This window comes from Corvus moneduloides, chromosome 8, assembly GCF_009650955.1.
Source record: "Corvus moneduloides isolate bCorMon1 chromosome 8, bCorMon1.pri, whole genome shotgun sequence".
NCBI lineage: Eukaryota > Metazoa > Chordata > Aves > Passeriformes > Corvidae > Corvus > Corvus moneduloides.
The window spans coordinates 24706678-24727257 of record NC_045483.1 but is presented as its reverse complement, the minus strand read 5'-3'; the positions used below and the strand labels follow the sequence as shown (position 1 = coordinate 24727257).

Genomic DNA, 20580 nt, shown 5'->3' with positions numbered 1-20580 from the left:
TATGCACCTGTTTCCCTTCTTCATAACTGGGCCTTCAGTTAAACCAGAAAACAACAAGTTAAACCAGTTAAAACAGATCCCTGCAAGACAATATCATGTATTTGGATTTCCCCAACTTGTTCCTCCACAGGTTCTTTTTACCCACCAGCATATTAGACTTGAAGATAACAAGCATTTGATAGTAACAGCATTATCCTCAGTCTGTGTTACACTCCTGAGAAAATTTTACTGCTTAAAATCCATTGCTCAGAGGCAGGCTTAGCTAAACTGACTTCTGCAGTCCAGCTCCATTTCCCCTGTGCATTTGTGTTGCAATAGGAGACTGCAGTGTTTAATGTCTGCACTACCACCAGTCTGGAATAAAGGTAATACAGCCTATGGCTTGACTTGCTGTATGCTGAGGAAGGCGACACTACAGCCATTTCATAACTGGGTCAGAACTTGTGATGGACTGTAAAAACTATGTTATCAAAGGCTATCTGCCTTAGACCTGGGTAGGTCTTTAGCATTAAGAGATTTTTGTAAATAATTTTCTTGTGTGTATCTTGCATTTTCCCCCCAAACCACCATGCTGTGAGCTTTAATCTGTGAGGCTGTCAATCTGAGCATCTTCCATTGTTACTAAAGGCATTCAAATTAAATGGTGTGTTGAGCATGCATTTGTATGTAAACCATTACCCTTCACTTGCAGCAGAATATAGCCTTGAAATAAACATCTTCATCAAGGAGTAACAGATGGAAGTGCTTTAGTTGCTATTTTGTATTGACAGAAACTTCTCATTAAACTCTTGAAGCGTTACAATTGGACAGATCTGTGTCAGGCCAGCTGACTTTGGTGGGCTGACACTTTGCCACACACACTCACAGAAGTCACTAGTTCACCCCTTTACAGATCAGATCTTCTACCATTTGTCTAGATTTTCTGCTTTGGGTTGTATCTTGTGTAAAATTGAATTCTGAACCCCAATCAACATTTAATTCTAAGTAACAGAGTTAGCCAACAGGAAAAGGAACTCACAGATGCAGACTGAGCTGGCCCTGGCACGCACACACTTCACCTACACCTGCAGAGTTTAAGCTCCCAGTATGGAGAAATAGATAAATATCTGCTAGTATTTTTAAGTACTGCTGAATGCAATTCAGTTGGTTGACTGGGAACTCCATCTGAATGCGTTCTGGATGAGTCATTTATCCCTATGTGTCAGCTGTGGCAATTTGTAATACCATTCTGAACTGTTTGCTTCATTATTGTAAATGACGTTCCAGTCCCACAAAGTTTCCGGGTGGAACTTAATATGATGTAAACACAAGTAACTACCTACCTACTTTTTTTTTTTTTTTTTTTTTCTTCTTCTCCAGGAAGTAGAGAGCAAACCAACTCGGGTATTCAGCAGTATCAAAAATTTTTCAAGCTATTAAGAGAAGCCATTATTGTAGGGTTAACCAAAAGGTTTTATTAAACAGTGATTTAATGATGATGATTAAACAGTTACTAAACAATGACAACAAGGGGGTCAAACACTCTACACTACTTATCACACTTCTAATAATTAAGCTAGCTTGTGTACAGTATACTTTAGATTTAACATAAAATGTCATTTACCTTGCTGTAGATACCAGATGCCCAGATGGTAAGGGATCTCTTGACCTTGAGGAGTGGCCTCAGGAGGCACTCCTGCTCCAGGGGAGATCACCACCATGCAGCCACTGCAAGGCTGGAGTGCTTAACAGGCTCTGGGTCTGCAGATATTTGTAGTGTAAAGTGGTTGGCTTGTAGTAAAACTCCTCTCTAGTGGCAGCCATAGAAGTTTTAGATTTGTCTGGTCTCAGTTCAGGCTGGTCCTGTTAACTCCCAGTAAGACCCAAATTGTTTGGGTCCCTGAGAAGACATAGCTTAGCATAATTTCTCAAGGTTTGCAAAGCAGGGCTGGTTTCAGCCAAGCCTATTTGTTGGTGGTGCTGATTCTGGCTTTGACACCTTTTAGCTCCTCCCATCAGGTCATGCATCCACAGCTTTTCACATTTACTCTCCTATTTACTAGAACTGAACCCTCTCCTGTATCTTCTGTTCTGCTCTCCTCACCTTTAAATCTTATGTCAGAATACACCATATTGAACTATTCTTCTTTTCCATCACCTGCTATATGCCCGTGTTTCATATTTGTGTGGTAATTCTGTGGAGAAAGGAGTGCCTATAGCTTATACATATATTAAGTATGTCAAAAAGAACGTGGAGCTGAAAATATGACTACTCAGTAAACATCAAGATCTGGGTAATTTTAGCTCACTATAGGCCTAGTATGTGACTTTAGTATGTCCATTCTTCAAATTTGCTTCCCTAACACTGGAAATAAATACCATTAATCTAGCCTCAGTGTGATGATAAAAATCAAGAGAACTACAGAAAGATAAATTTCCTACATGTACAACACTTCTTTGTAATTATTAGTCAAAATTGAAAGGCTGAATAAAAAATTCTCAAGACTACAAAAATCACAGTTCAAACTGTATTTAAAAGTGTTAACTTTTCAGAGGTTCTGATCATTAACGCCTGTGGGGGTCATCTGTGCACAGCAAACTCTGAGGGGCTTTTTCACCTCACTAATGATGCATATCATTAGCTCCTCAGATCATGCCTCCAGCTGCGTCCTGCTGTGGCAAAACAGTTCTTTGAGACGTAACTCTTGGAAAGTAATAAACTAAGTCTCATATAGAGAAGTAGCATAATCTTCCCACGACTCAGCCCTGATTCACCAGGAGCCTTTCCCACATTCAGGGAAAACCATGTCATTCAAGCCATCTTTAGCACAGATGACCTTTTAAGCAAGATTGCTCAAAATATTTCGCAACTATTAAGAAAAGCAAGCACTGAAAGATTGCCTTTCATAGGTGTCCCAGCCCAGCCTTGCAGGTAAGCACCCTAACCACAGGCTAGGGTTCAGATCCTGAGCTGGACAACACAGTATTTAACTGAAACTGAATAAAGTCGGGTTTGTGTTCTTGGTATTGACAGCAATGGGGCAGCATTTGTGTAAAAGGAAGAAGGCAAATTCGGATCAGTAAGCATATTTCCAAGAAGCATTGCCTACTTAGCTGAGACTTTGAATCAGCACATACTTCTTTGCTTGCCTTCCAATTGCAGGGAGCGAGAGTCTCCTGGTGGTATGGGAGTGCACAGCGGTGCAGCCTTGGGTGGCCTCGTGGTACAGGTCTCCCCAGCACCCAGCAGCCTCCATTCCCTGCAGCTCTGCAAAACACGGGCTCAGCTGCGATGGTCATCCACCCTTGCCAAGGAATCCTCTCTCCTTTTCTTGCCAGCTCAGTCAGTCCTAGGTGATTACAGCCGCCCTCAAATGGTTTCTGGTTTGCTTTTGGTTTTTTTGCTTTGTATGCCTTATCCTTATTTTGAACCCTGCAAACCTCCTTTGATTGAAGTTTTAAGGGAGGAAGCTTCATTGCATCCTGAACTAGACTTTCATTTTCATATTTAGAAGCAATAAGAAAAAAAAATTTTTTGTTTTCTACAAAGCAGCTGCCATCAGCAAAGCCTATTATCTGAGGAGGCTTGAAGCACAAAGGAATGACAGCTCAGTGCTAACATTTAAGATTCAGAACTTCAGACTATTTTAATACATTCCATGATGAGTCAGACCCCTCTCCTAGAAATATGGAAAGGCATTTTTTCTTTTTTTAAATAGCTGTGCTACTTCACCTCAGAAATATTTAACATCCATAAAGATGAGCCACTGACATTCCTGCTTCCTTCAATTTTCATTTGCTTATACAGCAAGGAACACAAAAATGTGTTAGAAGAAAAGATTTAACAATGATGCTCAGATGTAAATAGACCAGAATTATGCAAGTGTCTGAGTTTACAGTTCAGCTGCAGATTGTAACTAGTTAGTTTTGTTTGTTTGTTTAATCACAACATCATTAACAAATTGCTGAGATTTCACAAAATTCAACTGTAGCAGGAAGATACATGCACACAGTAATTCTTATTTATCTCCCAGTTACCCACAGATTTGCCAACAGAGGGAGTCCTCTTCCTGTCTACCAAAGCTTTATCGAAGTGACAGTGTCCCTGCTGTGCAGCTATCATCACACTAACAGCAAGGATGAAAAAGGTTTGCAAAATAGAGTCACCTCAGGGTATTTAGCAAATCAAAACAAGGGGTAATATCAGACATCCAATCACTAGAAGTGCACTGGAGGATTCAAGTGGCCATTTGTGTTATTACAGCAATTATATCTATGGGCAGAGCTATGAAATATCTATGAGAGTAATTACTCTTAAATGCATTGAGAAGAATTATGCCAGATAAACATATAGTTCCCCTATGTCTGCAAATCAGTGTTTAACCGTAAAACTGCTTTGAGTTCTTTCCTGTTGGTGTACTCATAGCTTGTCAAACAGCAACTATTTAGGCTGTGGTTTGGACAAAACAAAATAATGTTTAAAAAAAGAAAAAAAACCAACTTTCTTCTACAAGAAGTGATTTCCTTAAAGTATCATGTAATTTTAATCCCAACCTCTGGGTTTTTTCAGTTTGATATATCCCATTGAGTCTTTTAGAAAAATAAAAATACAAAACCAGTATTACCTGCGTCTGTTCCATCCCCTCTCCTCCTTTTACTGGGACCCGTATTTACACTGAGATTCCAGCAGCAGTCCTAAGCTCAACCAATTATCTTCTGAAATGAGTTCAGGGTAGGTAGACCAGTACCAAGAAAACTCAGAACTGCAACAAAATTGAGCCTAATTACTGATGGCAGTAAGAGTGAGATTTTTTTCCTCTTCATTTTCAAATGAGCAAAGTTCTTTCTTTTCTACTTCTTGTTAACACTGCAAACAGATCAGCTTTGCAAGTTTTGGACGTCTGGCCATTTTAGATAAACATTCCAACCTTTTAAGTGTTTACAGACTAAACTGTAGAGCTAAATGTTTATGTTGCACTGAATAACTTCAGCTTTGTATTTAACAGAAAGACTGCTAAAGTAATATTGTTTCAATCAGTAGGTGAAGACACATGCTACTGAAATAACCAAAATTTTAAAGGAAAGTATTAATACTAGTCTGTCCATAAATGTTTAATACATCTCTATGCATTAGGCTTTATAGATGGAATATATAAAACTGCCACAATTTTTACAGGGTTTCTAATTTTAAACGTATTCCCAGACACTTTGAAAAGAATTATTATAGCTTTTAGCTTCTATGAAAACTAGAATATAGCTTTTTGGGTTTCAAATAGTATGTTCCTCCCCTAATTCTAGTTTAATATGAAACAAATCCTTGGCTATGTATTTCAAGGAACATGGCCTCCGATATTGCTAGGAACTGGGCTTGGATCCTATTATTGTACTTGTGCAGGGCAAGAGTTTACCATAACACATGCAAAACTACATAGAGCAGAGAACTGGTCTGGTCCAGAAATTCTCTTTTCTGGACCAAAATACCTGTTCTCAATCAAACGTCTTCTCAGTTTTAAATAACAATGTAGCTTTCACCTGCTAAGATTAATTTGAATCATGTCTCTCTCTCCTTTGTATTTACATTTTTCTTACTCTTTAGGGACAGCAACAATATCTAATAGCATGTAAATCTGAAAGTATGTCATTCACTCCAAAATACCACTTTGCTTGCAAAATGAAAACAAGCTGGGGTCCAATATTGCTTCTAAGAAGGAGAAAAACAGCATGAAGAGAGTTGCACAGTGGCATCAGCTTGCAGGCTGTGTTATTCATTGCTCAGCTTCTCATGTAGAAACTTTCCACGTTAAAGAAATGCAATGCAGATGAGGATATTTCTTAACTTCTGTGGTTAACTTGTATGTTTCCATTTCACTGTGAGTTTCAGCTGGATGTGTTTTCCGCAAGGTCAGAAGAGTTTGCTCAGAGATCAGCTCCTCTGGGGATCGTACTGATGCCCTTTCCTGGTGTTAAAATCAAGAGTCAAACACGGTTAGAAGGGGAAAAGGGATTTTACCTTGGTATTTATTTTAAGGATCCTTAGGTGCACACATCCAGGTTGAATGCACCGAAATGCACCCTGCCAAAATGCCCCCCCCGAAAGATCTGGTATAAAATTATTGGTCTTACTAATTAGCATATCTATCAAAGATTCCCCAATGAGAGGCTTGAATGAGCCCCCCTCCCCAGGGAACCGTCCCCTGGATGGTTCTATCTTAGTTTTCAAAATGTATTCTGGAGAGAACCTTGGGGTCTGGGGCACACTAACTCTTACCTACGAAGCTTCTAAAATGTTTAGTCTCCTAGCTGAACAAACATGTCTAAGAATGTAGGCAAAAAGCACTAAGAATACAGAAGTTGTAAAAAGGTATAACAGGGGTATAAAAGAAAAGGCAAAAAATCATCATGTCATCAATACCATTACACATTTCCTGTTTTGCACATGACAACACAGTAAGCTTTTTCAAAGACACAGGCTGTATGTATAAGGCTTCTGGGCAGAGTTACTACTGTACTACTACAAGAGCCAGTACAAAGGAAAGAACTCTTGACTCAAACCTTTCCCATCTTTCTACCGAGTCCTTCAGAACCTGAATTCAAGCCCACTGCTCAAACAAGTTGAATTTAAAGAGTGACCACCTCAGGATTTAAACTGGGTTTTCAAATCCCTAAGTGTAAAGTAATCCAATATAGCATTTAAATTTTGTCTTCTGCCCATTACTTAGGCAAGTCAATTTTCACTGTGTCAGAGTAGTTGCATTAGCACTTGTCAAGTTTGGTAACATGAAGTTACCTGAGACTCAGAACAGATGCACCCTTTCTAATAAACCCAGAGGTAATCAGGCAGCAGTTCCTGAACCAGCTGATAAAAACTGGCATCACTATTCCTTTTTCACAAACTGCTTCACCTATGCTTAAAACAGCTCCTTACCCCAAACAATTTTCTGAAAGTTCCAAGTTATTTAGAGGTTGAACCATGTCAAGTGACTTACAGTAACTATGCTGTATTGAAGATACATTTAGTGTTCTCAAAGGAACTAACATCTGCAAGAGTTTTCTGATAATATATAGTATTGTAAAAGGATCTTTTAAAAGAGATTGCAACAGTAAAAGCATAGAAATTACATAGGGAGGTGTAAAGGAAATGACTACCAAGAAACATAGTTTTGGGGTTTTCTTATCAGTTCAAGTGGAGATGCAATATTGATATCTCAAAGTCCTGGTGATGATCTATGAAACTGAGGAGAGTGCTATAATTTTAAGATGGTTTATATTAGCCAAATATCACTGAAATTATACCTGAAAACTTGACACAGATCTCACTTTTTCCAAGACTGCTGGAATCACAGTTCAAACCAGAACACTGCATCCCTCATGCACGTTTCTATTGCTGTCTGGCCACAGAGCATCTTTGGAGCATCTCAAAGATAAGAAAAAAATTGTCTGAAATGGTCAGGTTTGTCCTGACATGATCTTGAAATAATGCCATTCTCCATACAGGAAACAAGCATAAAGGAAGACTTTTGACTAATCAATAGAACCTGATAGTCCTCAAAATTGGGACTGTTATTCATAATTTACAAAACTTGCCTGTGAGAAAACGCTTGCAGTATGTGGGACAGAACAGCAGGAGAGGATCAAGGCAGCCTTCGTTTTTGGGAGCTTCAGCCAGCAGGGAATCCCAGGCATACCAGGACTGGGATAGAGGCTGCTGTGCCCTCCCCTCCCTTTCTCCCTCCCTCCCATGGTGATTTCTGCATTATCACCCCAAAGGAAGCTCTGCCCAGGAGGAGCCTAGCTTGCCTGCTCCTGCAGTCGAGAAAGAAAAGCATTGACAAAGATGAGCCCGACACAGTGCATTGTACTGCAAGATATTGGTATCTAAACTTAACATTTGGGAAAACAATTCAAAGGAAGAATTAAAAAAAAATACATAGAAACATCATCATTCCTTTCTGGTATTTCCAAGGATCCTGGCAACATAGTATTTCATCAGTAAGCCAGTAGCCTGTTCCAGCTTCAGAGATGGGCCATCTCACTTCTCACACAATGAAAAAAGGTATAGAGAACAATCCGATGCTTGCTTGGACCCCTCAGTGAGCTCTGTGCAGGCAGATCCATAAACAGTGTGCAGGGGCTGCTTGTAAGAAATTTGGTACAGGACTGGAGCTGAATTCTGTGTTCTGTCAGCTGTTGGTAGCGTGCAAGACCCCAGCTAGTGAGCTCAGATCAAGCCTCAACAGGCACATGCTCACCTCTTAAAATAGTACAGTCTGGCAATAGATTGTAAAAAGGCAAAGATACACATGCTATTAAACCTAATTTCCATTGCAGCCCATGTCATGGCCTGCCATTGCACACAGTGCATAGCAAAGGAAGGGCTTGATCCAGGACTCCCAACAGCTCAGCATGGTGACTTTCCACCCCTGGAGTACCCTGAAAAAGTATATCAAAGGAGAGATTTCTATCTATTTTCCTATAATGAAATATTTTTGCAGGAGTGAGATTATAGATGATAGAAATGGGGAAGACATACCATTGATTCACCTAGCTGTATTCCATGCCTAAACAAATCTGATCTCAACTCTGCATTTATGCATGCCCCAGCCAAACTACTCTGTATGTGAAAAAATATTCCACTGCCTTCATCTTTGCAGTCCCATAGTGTTCACCATCAACAGAGTAGAGGAGTTTCCCTTTCCTGACTACAACCTGATAGTCTCTATTATGCCACTTTTTAATTACTCACTTCACTCACCAATGTTTGAGTTCACCAAGTATTTGCTGGCATTTACCTTCAATTCTCTGCAGGGGGACTTTGGTTCTTTGAGGGTTTGAAAAAAACTACAGTCCCTATTCATGTCTCTGCTAATGTACTATATGATGTGCTAGCTCTGCATATATTTTCTAGTCTGTCCATATTTTCTAAATATAATAACTGGGTACTGAATATCAGTTCAATGGCCAGTTTTGATCACTAGCTTCTGCACCTACAACCCCAGCCTTGCATCATATGTATTTCCTTGCCAGAACATTGAATAAACTTGTGTATGTTATGACATTATTGCCACCCTCCTGTATTTTTTAGTTTCTAGCTATTCTTCCATAAAATAATGACAGCATTTAAGCTGCATGATCTATGGCAAAGCAATTTTGTTTATTTCTTATTCAAGGATCCTATTTTGACTGTTATGTCTCAGCCCATTCTAAGATTTACAGTTCCTCTATATCTGGTATTATCTGAATATTTTACTAATATGCTGCTCTTATTTTCTTTTACAATAGGCTCATGATGTACTTTCAATTAATGTATTTAAATCAGTAGTTCATCCATGTACATGAGAGTAAAAAAAAAGAATAAGCATTTGTTCCATGTTATCTCCCACTATACCTTGCATTTGCAATCTATTGCTTCTAACCCTGAGTTTAACTCCAATTTTATTATACTCTAGGCTTCTAAAATTTGTTTGAAGCTTATCAGTTGAAACTCTACAGTCCTAGTAGTGGAAGTTTAAGAAACAGTTTACTTACCAGCTGTGTCAAATTAGATTCTCACTTCTATGATCAGAAAAAAAAAAGAAATAAGCAACTTAATTTTTAAAATCCTTTTTCTAGGATTTGGGGAAAGGTGTGGGGAAAACTTTAGTAGTGCAACCACTTTACTAGATACAAGTTATTAACAGGAATGAATTACCTTCTTATAGATATATTAGGAGTAAGACATGATATATTTTTAAAATAATCTAGTATTCATATTAGCTACTAGTATCTAAGAGACTGACATGAGCAAATCACATGAAACCTAAGTTGAATTACATGGGTAAGAGAACTTCCTTCAGAATATTCCATTAAACAGTGCTTGATATGTTTGAAGAAAGTTTACACTCAAAAGCCACTTGGATTTCTAGTCAGGAAAGGCCCAGTGAAGTAGAGGAGCTCTCCTCTCAAGATAACCCTTTGTCTGATACACGTGTTGCACCCTTGGAAACTGAATATGCAGAGGGATAGGAATAGAGTGGCAGAGAATGCCTGCTCAGAAAAGAGAAAATAGCAGCTGCTACTATTACTGCAATGCACTTGTGCTTGCAGGACAGCCTAAAAGTTGCAAGGGACTAGGAAGCACTACTAACTTAAGAAAAATAAAAATAAAACCTCTAAATCAGTGCCTAATTTTGTGTGTTTAATTTTAAGTTCTGCTGAATGATCAGCTGAACACAATGAAACAAGGACAGGCTAAAGGGAAGCCACAGAAGATTTAGATGGGATTATGAGCAAGGTTCTAACTCCACTCCCAAAGTCAAGTGAACTCTTACTAATCCTGTCCTTAGTAAATTATCATTTAAACTGACACAACTACTGACCCTATTACTGCTTAAGTACAAAAGCCACTTTATATGTGTAATAATTCCACAAGCACTGAGATTTCCATTCAACAGGCCATCTAATATCTGCAGTTCTAGACTAGGGCACAGCACTTCTGGCAGGAAAAAAAAAAAGAAAATTTCAGTCCCCAGTGTAATTGCACTAAACTGATAATTCACTGCTTAACGTGGTGCGTAATGAAAGATCGAGGGTAAGGTGAAAGAGATGACTTTCACCTCTGCTACAGTTTGATAGCAGGAAGATTCCTTTAGAACCTACAGGTTTATGTAGGTTGTTGGTTAAAAGGAAACATTGTGTGGATTTCTATGAGGCTTCTATGAGAGGCAACAAAAGTTGTCCTTTCTGAGAAATGTACCCAGAATGAGAATATCTCCTGCTGGACAGCTTGGACAAAGAGCTGGGACTGCCAAAAGCTGTGGAAAGCTGCCAAAGGACAAGGAAGAAAATAAAGCAACAGAAAAGTGCTAGCATTTTATCAGCAAAATCTTTAGGGTAGGGAAAGGCAAGCTTACGAGTACCAACAGTCACCGTATGTGAACACCCTGAAACAGGAAAGAGCAGAAATTCCAGCTGTGGAGCACAGTAAAAGATTTTGCACAGGAAATGGGGAGATCACATTATCATCAACATTCAAAACGTTGATTTTCAGAGAGGGCCCAGATAGACAATAAAACAAACGGTTACAGTCCTAGAACTCCTTTTAATGCTATGAATAGTAAAAAATGTAACATCTAACCTGCAAGAACCCTTATGGATCACCGTCTGCAAACTGCAGGAAATAGTTGCACACTTCATTCGCTAAAGTGGGATGCAGGCACATCAGTCTACAGACATTTTCAGGTAACGTTTTGCTGACATTCAGCAACATCTGAGCTTTGTTCAATCATTTCCTGGATTAGAATAAAATTTGTATCAACTGTTGCATAAAAATGATAAGGCTAAGCAATTGAACCTCCTATGGAGGACTACTATGGTCTTGCAGCCACTCAGTTGTCACAATTATGACTTCAAAAGTAAACCCAACTTTTTCCCTCCATATCCAAGATAAATAGAAAACCTCAGAAAACCTCCACCAGCACATTTCCAGAAAATACCACCAATGACATAGTACTGGTGAAGCAAGAGACTGTTTAAGTTCTGTCCTCAAATAAACTGCAATTTTTCTTCACTCCAGCAAGCATTCTCCCGTGTGCTTTTACATGAGTTTGGGAAGGAATTTCAAAGGAATATCTTCAGGGCTTTTTCTGTTCTCATATAATCAGGCCTGACTTTAACAAGAAGTTACACCTGACTGTGGAAACTGAGCTGCTGCATTACTGCCACAGAGAGATTAGATATTACTAAAATTAAGAACGTGGAGCCACATGTCATGCTTTGCAGCATAGTTACTTCTCTCATTACAATCTTTAGCATAGACTTCTTCAGTAGTATGCAATTCAGTGTAGTTCCACAGAGTATGTGTCTATGCATTTGTATATGCATATGCATTCTGTGTTCTAAACAAATGTGGCTGTTACCATATATACCTGCTATATGAGTTATTATTTTAGCATTAGCTGCACATGACTAATGGAATCCTGCTTTATTGTTTGGAAGGTGCATATAAAATAATAAGAAAAAGTGGCACTGATTTATTTGCATGATTAGTGACAGCAGTCCTGTGTAAGGATTTCTTGATTACCACAAACTGTAAAGTTCAATAAAAAGCATTCAGTAGCTGGCACTGTACTCTACGTGGCAGTAATGTACCAGCTCAGTCTGTACAGCCAAAGCTTAAAATAGGTAGGGATTACATGACCCAGGCGTAAATTAGGAAGATATTAGGACTTGACCCTGTGAAGCATGAGAAAAAGAAACAATCTGTGAAACAAATTTAAAGAACTCATTATTTACTTCAATTTAAGGAAGGGCATGTCCCCCTCTCTCCTGCGCAACTAGCAAAAATTCCCCTGCATCTTTCTAAGAACATATTCGTGGTTGCTACAGTCTTAAAAATCTACTTATATTTTTGTGGTCATCCTGTCTGGCTTTGTAGGATCTTTTGGAAGAGAGCTCTACAATTTTCTACCCTAAGATATCTGATAGCTACACTAAAAATAGCCCCATGGCAATTCCTCTGTTGAAGATACACCTACTGGTATGTGTCGTGCTTATCATAGTTTAGAATCCTCTTGGACTCTCAAACTACTGCTGATGCCCCAGGGGTTGTAACAGAATGAGTCTCAGTGTGCTCTTTAAACAATCATTAATAACTTATGCCCATAATAAACCACATGAGAGTGTATCTATTTTCTGCACATCAAGTATATCAAACTCAGTGTTCTCTGACCACATGAGGGGAGGAGGGGCAAATCAGTGAGGAGAGGGTATGAAGAACATCTTAGCATTGTTTGCACAGCTGTGGTGTCATGTTTTACCGTTGCATTACATTTTCCAGTATTCCTGTCCCAACCAGTTAAATACTCCACAAATATCAAACAATTTACCTCTGATAATTCATTAAGAACCAGTAGTTACAAGAGCTAGGCAAAGCCCTGTTTCTATGGATATCCACTCAGCTTAGAGAAATGTGAACTAGTCTCTCACTAGGGTTCTTCCTGAAAACCACCTATCAAGGCTGCTAGGATGTACAGTGGTAACCCAGGTACCTCACGGAGAGACCTCCACAGCTTCCCTATGGCAGTTAGCAGCAGCAAATGCTGTTGCAGCAGGAAGGCTTCCTGATACATTTTGCTTTGTAGTCTCTTCATATACATAAAATAATTACATTCTGTGTGTAAAAGGTATCAAAGATTATAACGAAAGAATTAAAAGCCTTGAAAAAGTGCAGCTTTAAAACTTATCCAAAGTTCTACTTTAAGGAAGCTATACAGCATCTAGGTACAATTCTGACTAAAACATCGCTTCTATCAAATTCTGAAGAGTGTAGGCCTATATTTCTGCACTGCTCTATGAGCCAGCACTTTCTACTTCATTGCTTGAAAAGACATTCCTGCTTTTTTTCAACTTATAAAATGGAATTTCTGGAACAAGTAAACGGAATTAAAAAAAAATAGAATAAAAATAAATCAGTCTTCAGTATTCTATATTCAAACATTCCAATTAGTCACAGATATCTGCAGACTTGCTTTCATGTTTTTTAGCAGCGTAATTATTGCATAGATGAAGTTTCCAAATGGAAACCTACAGAACAACAGTCAGGTTTGGAAAAGTGTAGCCCATTAGAAGTTTGTAAAAATGTGTTATTGAAGAAACAGGGAAACTGAGGCCACCTCAAAATATGAGCAAGAACCAAGCTAATGATACTGCTCATGAGTTAAATTGCCATGAAAAGTAATATGCACCAAAGGCAAAGAGAGGAATGGAGCAGGTAGGGTGAGGGGGAAGCATCTTGAAAAGTGAGAATATGTTTGATAGGATCTTCCCCTAAGGGGTAGAATATCACTCCTCTACCCTGGGAGCCTTTCGTTACTGCTTTCCTACTGCTGGCTTCAACCTCAAGTCCTGCTACCCATGTATGTACAGTCCTGGTCAATTTATACTCTAAGAGTTGCCTCGATTCAGCTTTTATAAACATGACAATGTTATAAACGAAGCAATGTCTAAAGTTAACAACTGCATGTACTGCAGTATGTCATTCACCTTCCTAGAGTTCCAGTCACTTCTTGCAGGTGTGGAACTTAACACATATTATTATTACCTGGCTTTAAACTGGTAACATGGAGAAGGTCTGTCCTCAGCTTTGAGAGTAGAGGTACAGGGAAACAGGAAAGAGAAGGAAGTAATTATGGAAGTCATTAAAGGATTCCGATTCTAGAGACTTGAACTTCAAGTTCTGTTTTGAATCTTTTTGAGAAGGCAGATGATAAAAATCCCTTAATTACCTGTAGAAAAAAACCACATTCCTGCAAGTCCAAAAAGGTACACAAAATACGATATCCAAAAGCAAGTAATGCAGTTGCAATTCATATTAAAAGGAGTTTGGAACCAGCATGATCCTTCCATGTGCTCCAGGCAATCCAATTTCTTGGATATACAAACAAAAGCAGATGTGTTGATTTTTAGTGGAAAAGTGATTTATCTCTATATATGGTATCAGTACTAGAATACTGTGTACAGATGACATCCACATTTTAATAAGACCAGATGTAGTTTGGAGAGCAGGATAGCAGGAAGGAAACACTTCAAAAATTAAAATAAAAAATATCTAGAATTCATTTTTTATTTGGTAATAAAGGGCCTCAAATAATTTAATCTAACAAAATGAAAAGGCAATATGATTATGGAACAAAAGAGCCTTCAGAGAAATAAAGCACCATGTAATTAAAAAAACCCCAAACCTATTTGCCTGGAGTGTGGCATGGTGTCAGCAGAAAAAAAAATTAAAACCCACCCAAAAATCTGATAACTAGCAACTGAGGACAATTTTAATTTGGAGAGTGATTAAGCACTGGAACTGATGCCCTTTCTGTTGCAGGGGTGTTTTTCAGATCAAGAAGATGATGAAGATATTTTTAGCCGAAGATACTAGAAAGATTATACATTTCTTGGCAAAATTTACTATCTTGCTTAATAGGGGTGTTCAGAACAAACATTTCCACAGTCTTTTCCAGCTTTCAGTTCTGTGAAGCGTTAGACCTTCTTCAATATATTTTGAGGTGAAGGCTCTTAAGTGGTGTTCTACACAAACTCCTGCTATCCACTAAGGTATCTAGTAACATCAACTGTATTTTTAACAAGGTTGCTACTTCACAGCAGTAGAAGAGAAGAAATATGAGCACACACAACAAAGCTGTTAAACCCAGTGCTAAAATGCAAGCTCACGGGAACCGAGCCATGTTCCAGCCATGTCTGTAGGGCTTAGTAGTCAACTAATTAGTTAAGTCTTTTTGTAGACAGCTGGCAGTGATATAACAGGGATTTTTCTTCCTCTTCCATTCCAAGAAAAATTGAGTACATTGAATGGGAATAAATCACCCATTGATAAGATATACCAGAAAACACTCGTGAGGAAACTCACTACTGAACCCTTGATCAGCAGGTTTTCTGTGCCTGCACAAAGCTATGTACTACTGCAGACACTGAGCAAAATAAAAGAAAAAATTAAGAATATGTATTTGAGATTGGAACTAGGCAGAATTCTATCATGAAACCTCCTTACAGGTTTAAAAGCTCTTCTCCAAGAAACTGAAGAGAGAAGTAAGAGGCAAGAAAGATATATTGCTGAAGACCACCTCCCAAACACCTACATTTAACTACCAAAATACATACATTTGTGTTTTCTGGGTACAATACATAGCATTTCCCTTTTTCTTTTACTCACCATATTTTTCTAGTTACTATTTCTGACCTCTATTCTTCTGTTTGTTGGCTGGAGGATTGGTTTTTATTTGTTTTTGGTTTTTTTTCCCAAGGAGAACTTTTGACTTTTGTGTGCTCTTCACCATAGATTTTGTTTTTCAAACACCATGAAATTACTCAGCAACATCTGTCAAGCCAAGGAATTAAACTGAAACTATTTAAAAGAGCATATAATTTTTGCCTCCTATTCCTCTGCAGTACAATCAATATTACAGTGAGGAGAACCTATTAGCCTGCTTTTCATATCACAATTTTCCCAAATCATGATCCCAGTAGGAAATAATTTGCTGCAGCTACTGCAGATGAAAAGAATCCCCACAGCTAAGTTGGCTCTTTTTTAAAAAAAAAAAAAGAAGTATTTGCAATCCATATGGCAGAGCTAGAGCTCGCTGACAACAACTCTGACTTGAAGGGGAATACCACAAAGCTGCCCTATTTCACCCCAAACCTGTCCAGTTGGATTGTCACCAGTGTACCCAATAATGCACAACAGCATTTGCCTTTTAGGCACAGTAAATATAAAGTTGATTTAAAACAGGAATGTTCCCAGTGACACGTTTTATGCTCAGTCTTCCCAAATATCTAACCTTATTTGAACTCTGTGTCCAGCCTCAAAGTAGGGAGGAAACTTTAAAGGCACTTAATAACTTTACTCTTCCTCATAAAGTAGAGTGCAAGAGAAAGAAATAACTGCAAGTTCAAGGTAAGATAGAGAGTGGTGAACCGTGTATATCCTATCAACTCCAAACTGCATGATATGATCACTTCTGTCATTAGAAACTCCCCCCCCAGGAGTACAGTAATGGACACAGTGGATGGAGCTATGTAGATGTGACCACTCTCTCCAGGCAGGCCTGGTGCTGAGCTTGGCAAAAGAGAACAGAGGATAAAATGTCTCTAGAAAAATGTCCACAAAATCTAACCAAAAAAAAAAAAAAAGGATAAAGGAAGTGAACAGAAAAAAGTGAAAGAAGTGGTTTTTCTAATGCCACAGAGTAGTTCAGTGGCTGAACAAGTAGTAGGAATACAGTTTTTCCCAAGTCCCCTCTATTGCCCCAACCACAAGATGTGCTGCTGCATACCAGTGATTATTCTATGAGATCAAGACTTTACTGTGTATTGATTCACTATTTAGAAGCTGAAAACAGACAAACAGTTCAGAAGTGTAGTAAGAAATCAATGGATCACTGTTAATTTCCTTCCCAGTATCCATTGTTTGCTATGAGATGCTTCCACACAGCATTTATGGGAGCCCTCTAACCAACAATGCAACCCTTCTTAATCCAAGCAGTAACATACTTTTCAAAGTTTCATTTCCAAGAAGATACTTCAGCAGCTAAAAGGTTTAAGATTTCTTAGTTTGTCAAGCTCTTTAAGGGAGCTGGGGGTGAAGAAAAGATTGGTAGGTTCAGCAGTGAAAATAAATTCCCCAAGGAAGAGAAGTTTCGGCACTGAATAGTAAGCGGAAAAATGGTCAAAACATCAGTTGTGAAAACTCAGACTGCTAAAAGTGTTCCTACAAGATCTTGTATTTATTTACAGACAGTAACACATCTGTAGTTATAAAAATCTTCTGAAATAGGTCAAGGTAGCCTTTTCCCTGCAGATTAGTTATCCAAAGCACAAAGAAGATAGCAGTAACATTCCCAAAGTCTGACTTGCTGCAAAACTAATAAAGCCAGGTCACATATTTTCTGGTCTTAATATGAAACTCATTCAAAACAGCAGGCTTTACTAACACAAAATGCTTTAAACACCCTGCAGAGGAGCAAAGGGTTTGTGAGGTTTTTTTTAATTGCAGCCATTTAGAAACACTGGCAATCGTTTATCAGAGGCCCATTGTAGTAGTACTGACCAAAATTCAGTTCTCAACATGTAACTACTGATTTATACTTGCCCTGGTTTTGCTTACGACCATAAGTAATTTGTATTTCTACAGCAAAGTAAAAAGTAAGAGAAATTTCTTCTTTCTTTGATAAAGGACACATCAGCAAGTCATAACAGGTAATTACAAGAAGGTTACACTGCATCAAGAAACATTTTACAGTGTGTGCTTAATAGGTGTATAGAATAAGATGCAGCCAAACTAATTAAATGTAGAAATTTGTTGACTATCATCTACTATAGCTAAGGTTAAGAACAGGATTTTAAGAAAAGTGGTCAGAACTCCAAAAGACAAGTGCCCATGCACTCATCTGGTTCAGTCATACTGTAGGCTGTAGAGATGCTGTGTGACAAACACTGTTAGAATTACATGATTTTCTCTTTAGACTGGAAAAGTGTGGTCCTACAGAGTAAGACTAAGGTTTGTGGTTTACTGATTGGAAAGATCTGCTGTGTCACTGTCTATATAAGCTGCATTGTGGCCAACCCTTGGCCAAAGGATAAATATACATGGTTTCCTATTCTGCCAAGACATAGCCTCCACTGACATGTACACTTGAAAGGCTAAACTGAACTAACACCCTTCATCTCAACAGCTATGCAATTTAGCAACATCTCAGATCTATAGCTAAAATTTCAGACTTTTGTGTAGTACTGAGGAGCTTTAACCAGTGATTATTTCCAAGACAGTAGAGCAAGGCCTGCAAAGAGAAAAAATTTAGCTCATGCACAGTCACATGAATAATGAATTCCCTTATTTATCCCTAGAGATTCCCAGGTTAACAGTCAATGCATAGGGGTTTCGAACAAATTCTGCAAGACAATCTAGCTTAAACTAAATCTCAAAAATATAAGAGGCGTCAGATGTTGGACAAGATAGTCAAAGAAGAAAAACCATATGAAAGAAATTTGTCCTTGGCAGGATATATTTTTCTCTTAAAAATTAGAAACTTTTTTTTCGAGTCATATTTGTACATCATTTTCCCACAGATTCTGACATCATCAGAAGTTACTGAAAAGATGAAAAAGAACCACAGCCCTTTACACTGATACCACATCATCTTTTGGGTGAAAGCTGAAAAGGAATAGCTGTGTTATCTGCTGACAGATCATCAAAAGCCTTCCAGGAAATGAACTTACTGTCCATGTAGAGCGAGCAACAGAATCACTGGGTCTTGTTTAACCAGTGGTTAAAATAGTCAACTGGGAAGCACCACTCCAATAGCCACTTTTAAAACCTGAAAACAAATCAATTGATAATTATAATAAAAAAGAAATTGATAATTATAATTACTGCTGCTGGAAAAAGTCTGAGCAACTATCACTTTATTCTTAAGCCAGATACAGCCTAAAGTAGGAGTCAGTAAATTCAGATATTTCAAAATACAGTTCTTCAAAGCAGAAGGTTCTCTGTAAGATTTTAAAGAAAGCAAATAACAGTTTAAAAAACCCCAAAACTCTGCTAACAATGCACGTTAAAAATTTAGTAGCTACTTTAAAATTTTAATTTGTAACTTTTTTCATGAAGCATCATGTGATAAATGGTGGAATCCTATACGTTTCATTTTGCTAAATGTAGAATAACTAAAGCTGGCTTTTATCAAGTGATGATTGAATATTTACCCCACACCAAACTCCTTTCCCCATGTTCTGTCTGTTGTAAAAAAAAAAAAAAAATAAAGCGAGATAGATGTAGGAAGTCTACTTGGAGAAAGTTTGTCAGAGCCATAGCTTCAGTCAAATCAAAAGACTTAATGTGTACAATACTTAAAAAGTTCTAGCTAACCACAGTCTATAATAAATAATTCCTTTTTAATAATCATAAAAATTTTACTGGGAAACTACTAAAAAGTTATTGAAGACAGCATAGTCCACCATTGAGATAAAAAGCAATAGCTGCTCAGTCAAAGCAGTGTGGTTTCTTTAAAGAAAATCTGTTCCCTCCTTCAACAATTTGACTACACTAATACGTTAACAGAATAACCAATAATACAGTTTTATGTGCTTTTTTACAAGGCATTGTGAAGAGCTGTCTCACAAATATTAACAAGGAAAATAAATAGCCATGAGCACACATGTGTGTAACCAGAGACATCCATGTCTCTTCCTACTAGGGAAGGAATTGTATAAAAGTAGTACTGGAATAGCCCAATCTCTATTTATTAATTGTATTATTGATATATTTATTAAGGATTGGAAAGCAGAAGAGAGATAGGAAATGAAGGTGCTCTGAAAAAATAGGCAAAGGAAGTCATTTCTTAAGAGGAATAGAGGAATAAGGGGAATCAAGAGGAAAAGTACATTCTGTGTTGTCTTATATTGAAATACACTATACATACTTAAAATTTCATTATGCAAAAAGACAGAGCCTAGTACTATTAAATAAATTATTTTAAAATATGGTTTTTCAAGAAAAATGTTAATGGGCATCAAGTGTAAAGTCAAGACAAAGTAACTATGCTTTATATGCCAGTAAGAACTCTTAAGTCATGAACATTTATACAGGTATATTTGAGAAAGTAAATCTTCGAGAAAGTATTTATAACATTCAAAACTATGCACTGTGGTTTGCAGAGCAGATGCTGGACTCCTTCCAGGAGGTAGAAGCATTCCACATAGAGCCAGGATGCTAGAGGAGTGATTATGGCAGATCCAAAGCCTTCCTCTTGTTAGGAAAGGGGTGCTTATTAGTTCTCAGAATCTGTCACAACCAGCCAGTGGGTAAAAAGGGAGCTGGAGATATTCCAGATAAGAGGTAGCAAAAGTGGTTTTCAAACAAAATACTGTCTCGGTTTTGAAAGACAGGTGTCTGCTAAGGAAGGCAGAGGCCCCCCTTGAAGTGGCAGATATAACCCCTTTTCCCTCCAAGTTATTATATTTTGAAATCAAGAGCCTTTAGGCGAAGATGTGGGAAATAGGAATAACAGTTCTTTACTATATATATATATATGTATATAACCAGTCAAACAAAACAACAAC

General features: G+C 38.0%; 1 long non-coding RNA gene across 1 annotated transcript; it reads right to left on the bottom strand.

Moving 5' to 3' along the window:
* Nucleotides 1-1331: 1331 nt before the first annotated feature.
* LOC116447195 lies at nt 1332-20380 on the bottom strand. Its single transcript, XR_004241512.1, has 5 exons — nt 18742-20380; nt 5639-5936; nt 4605-4742; nt 1604-1740; nt 1332-1412 (listed from the first exon to the last, which is right to left on the bottom strand). It is a non-coding gene; the product is annotated as an uncharacterized LOC116447195 (long non-coding RNA).
* Between the last annotated feature and the right edge of the window lie 200 nt (nt 20381-20580).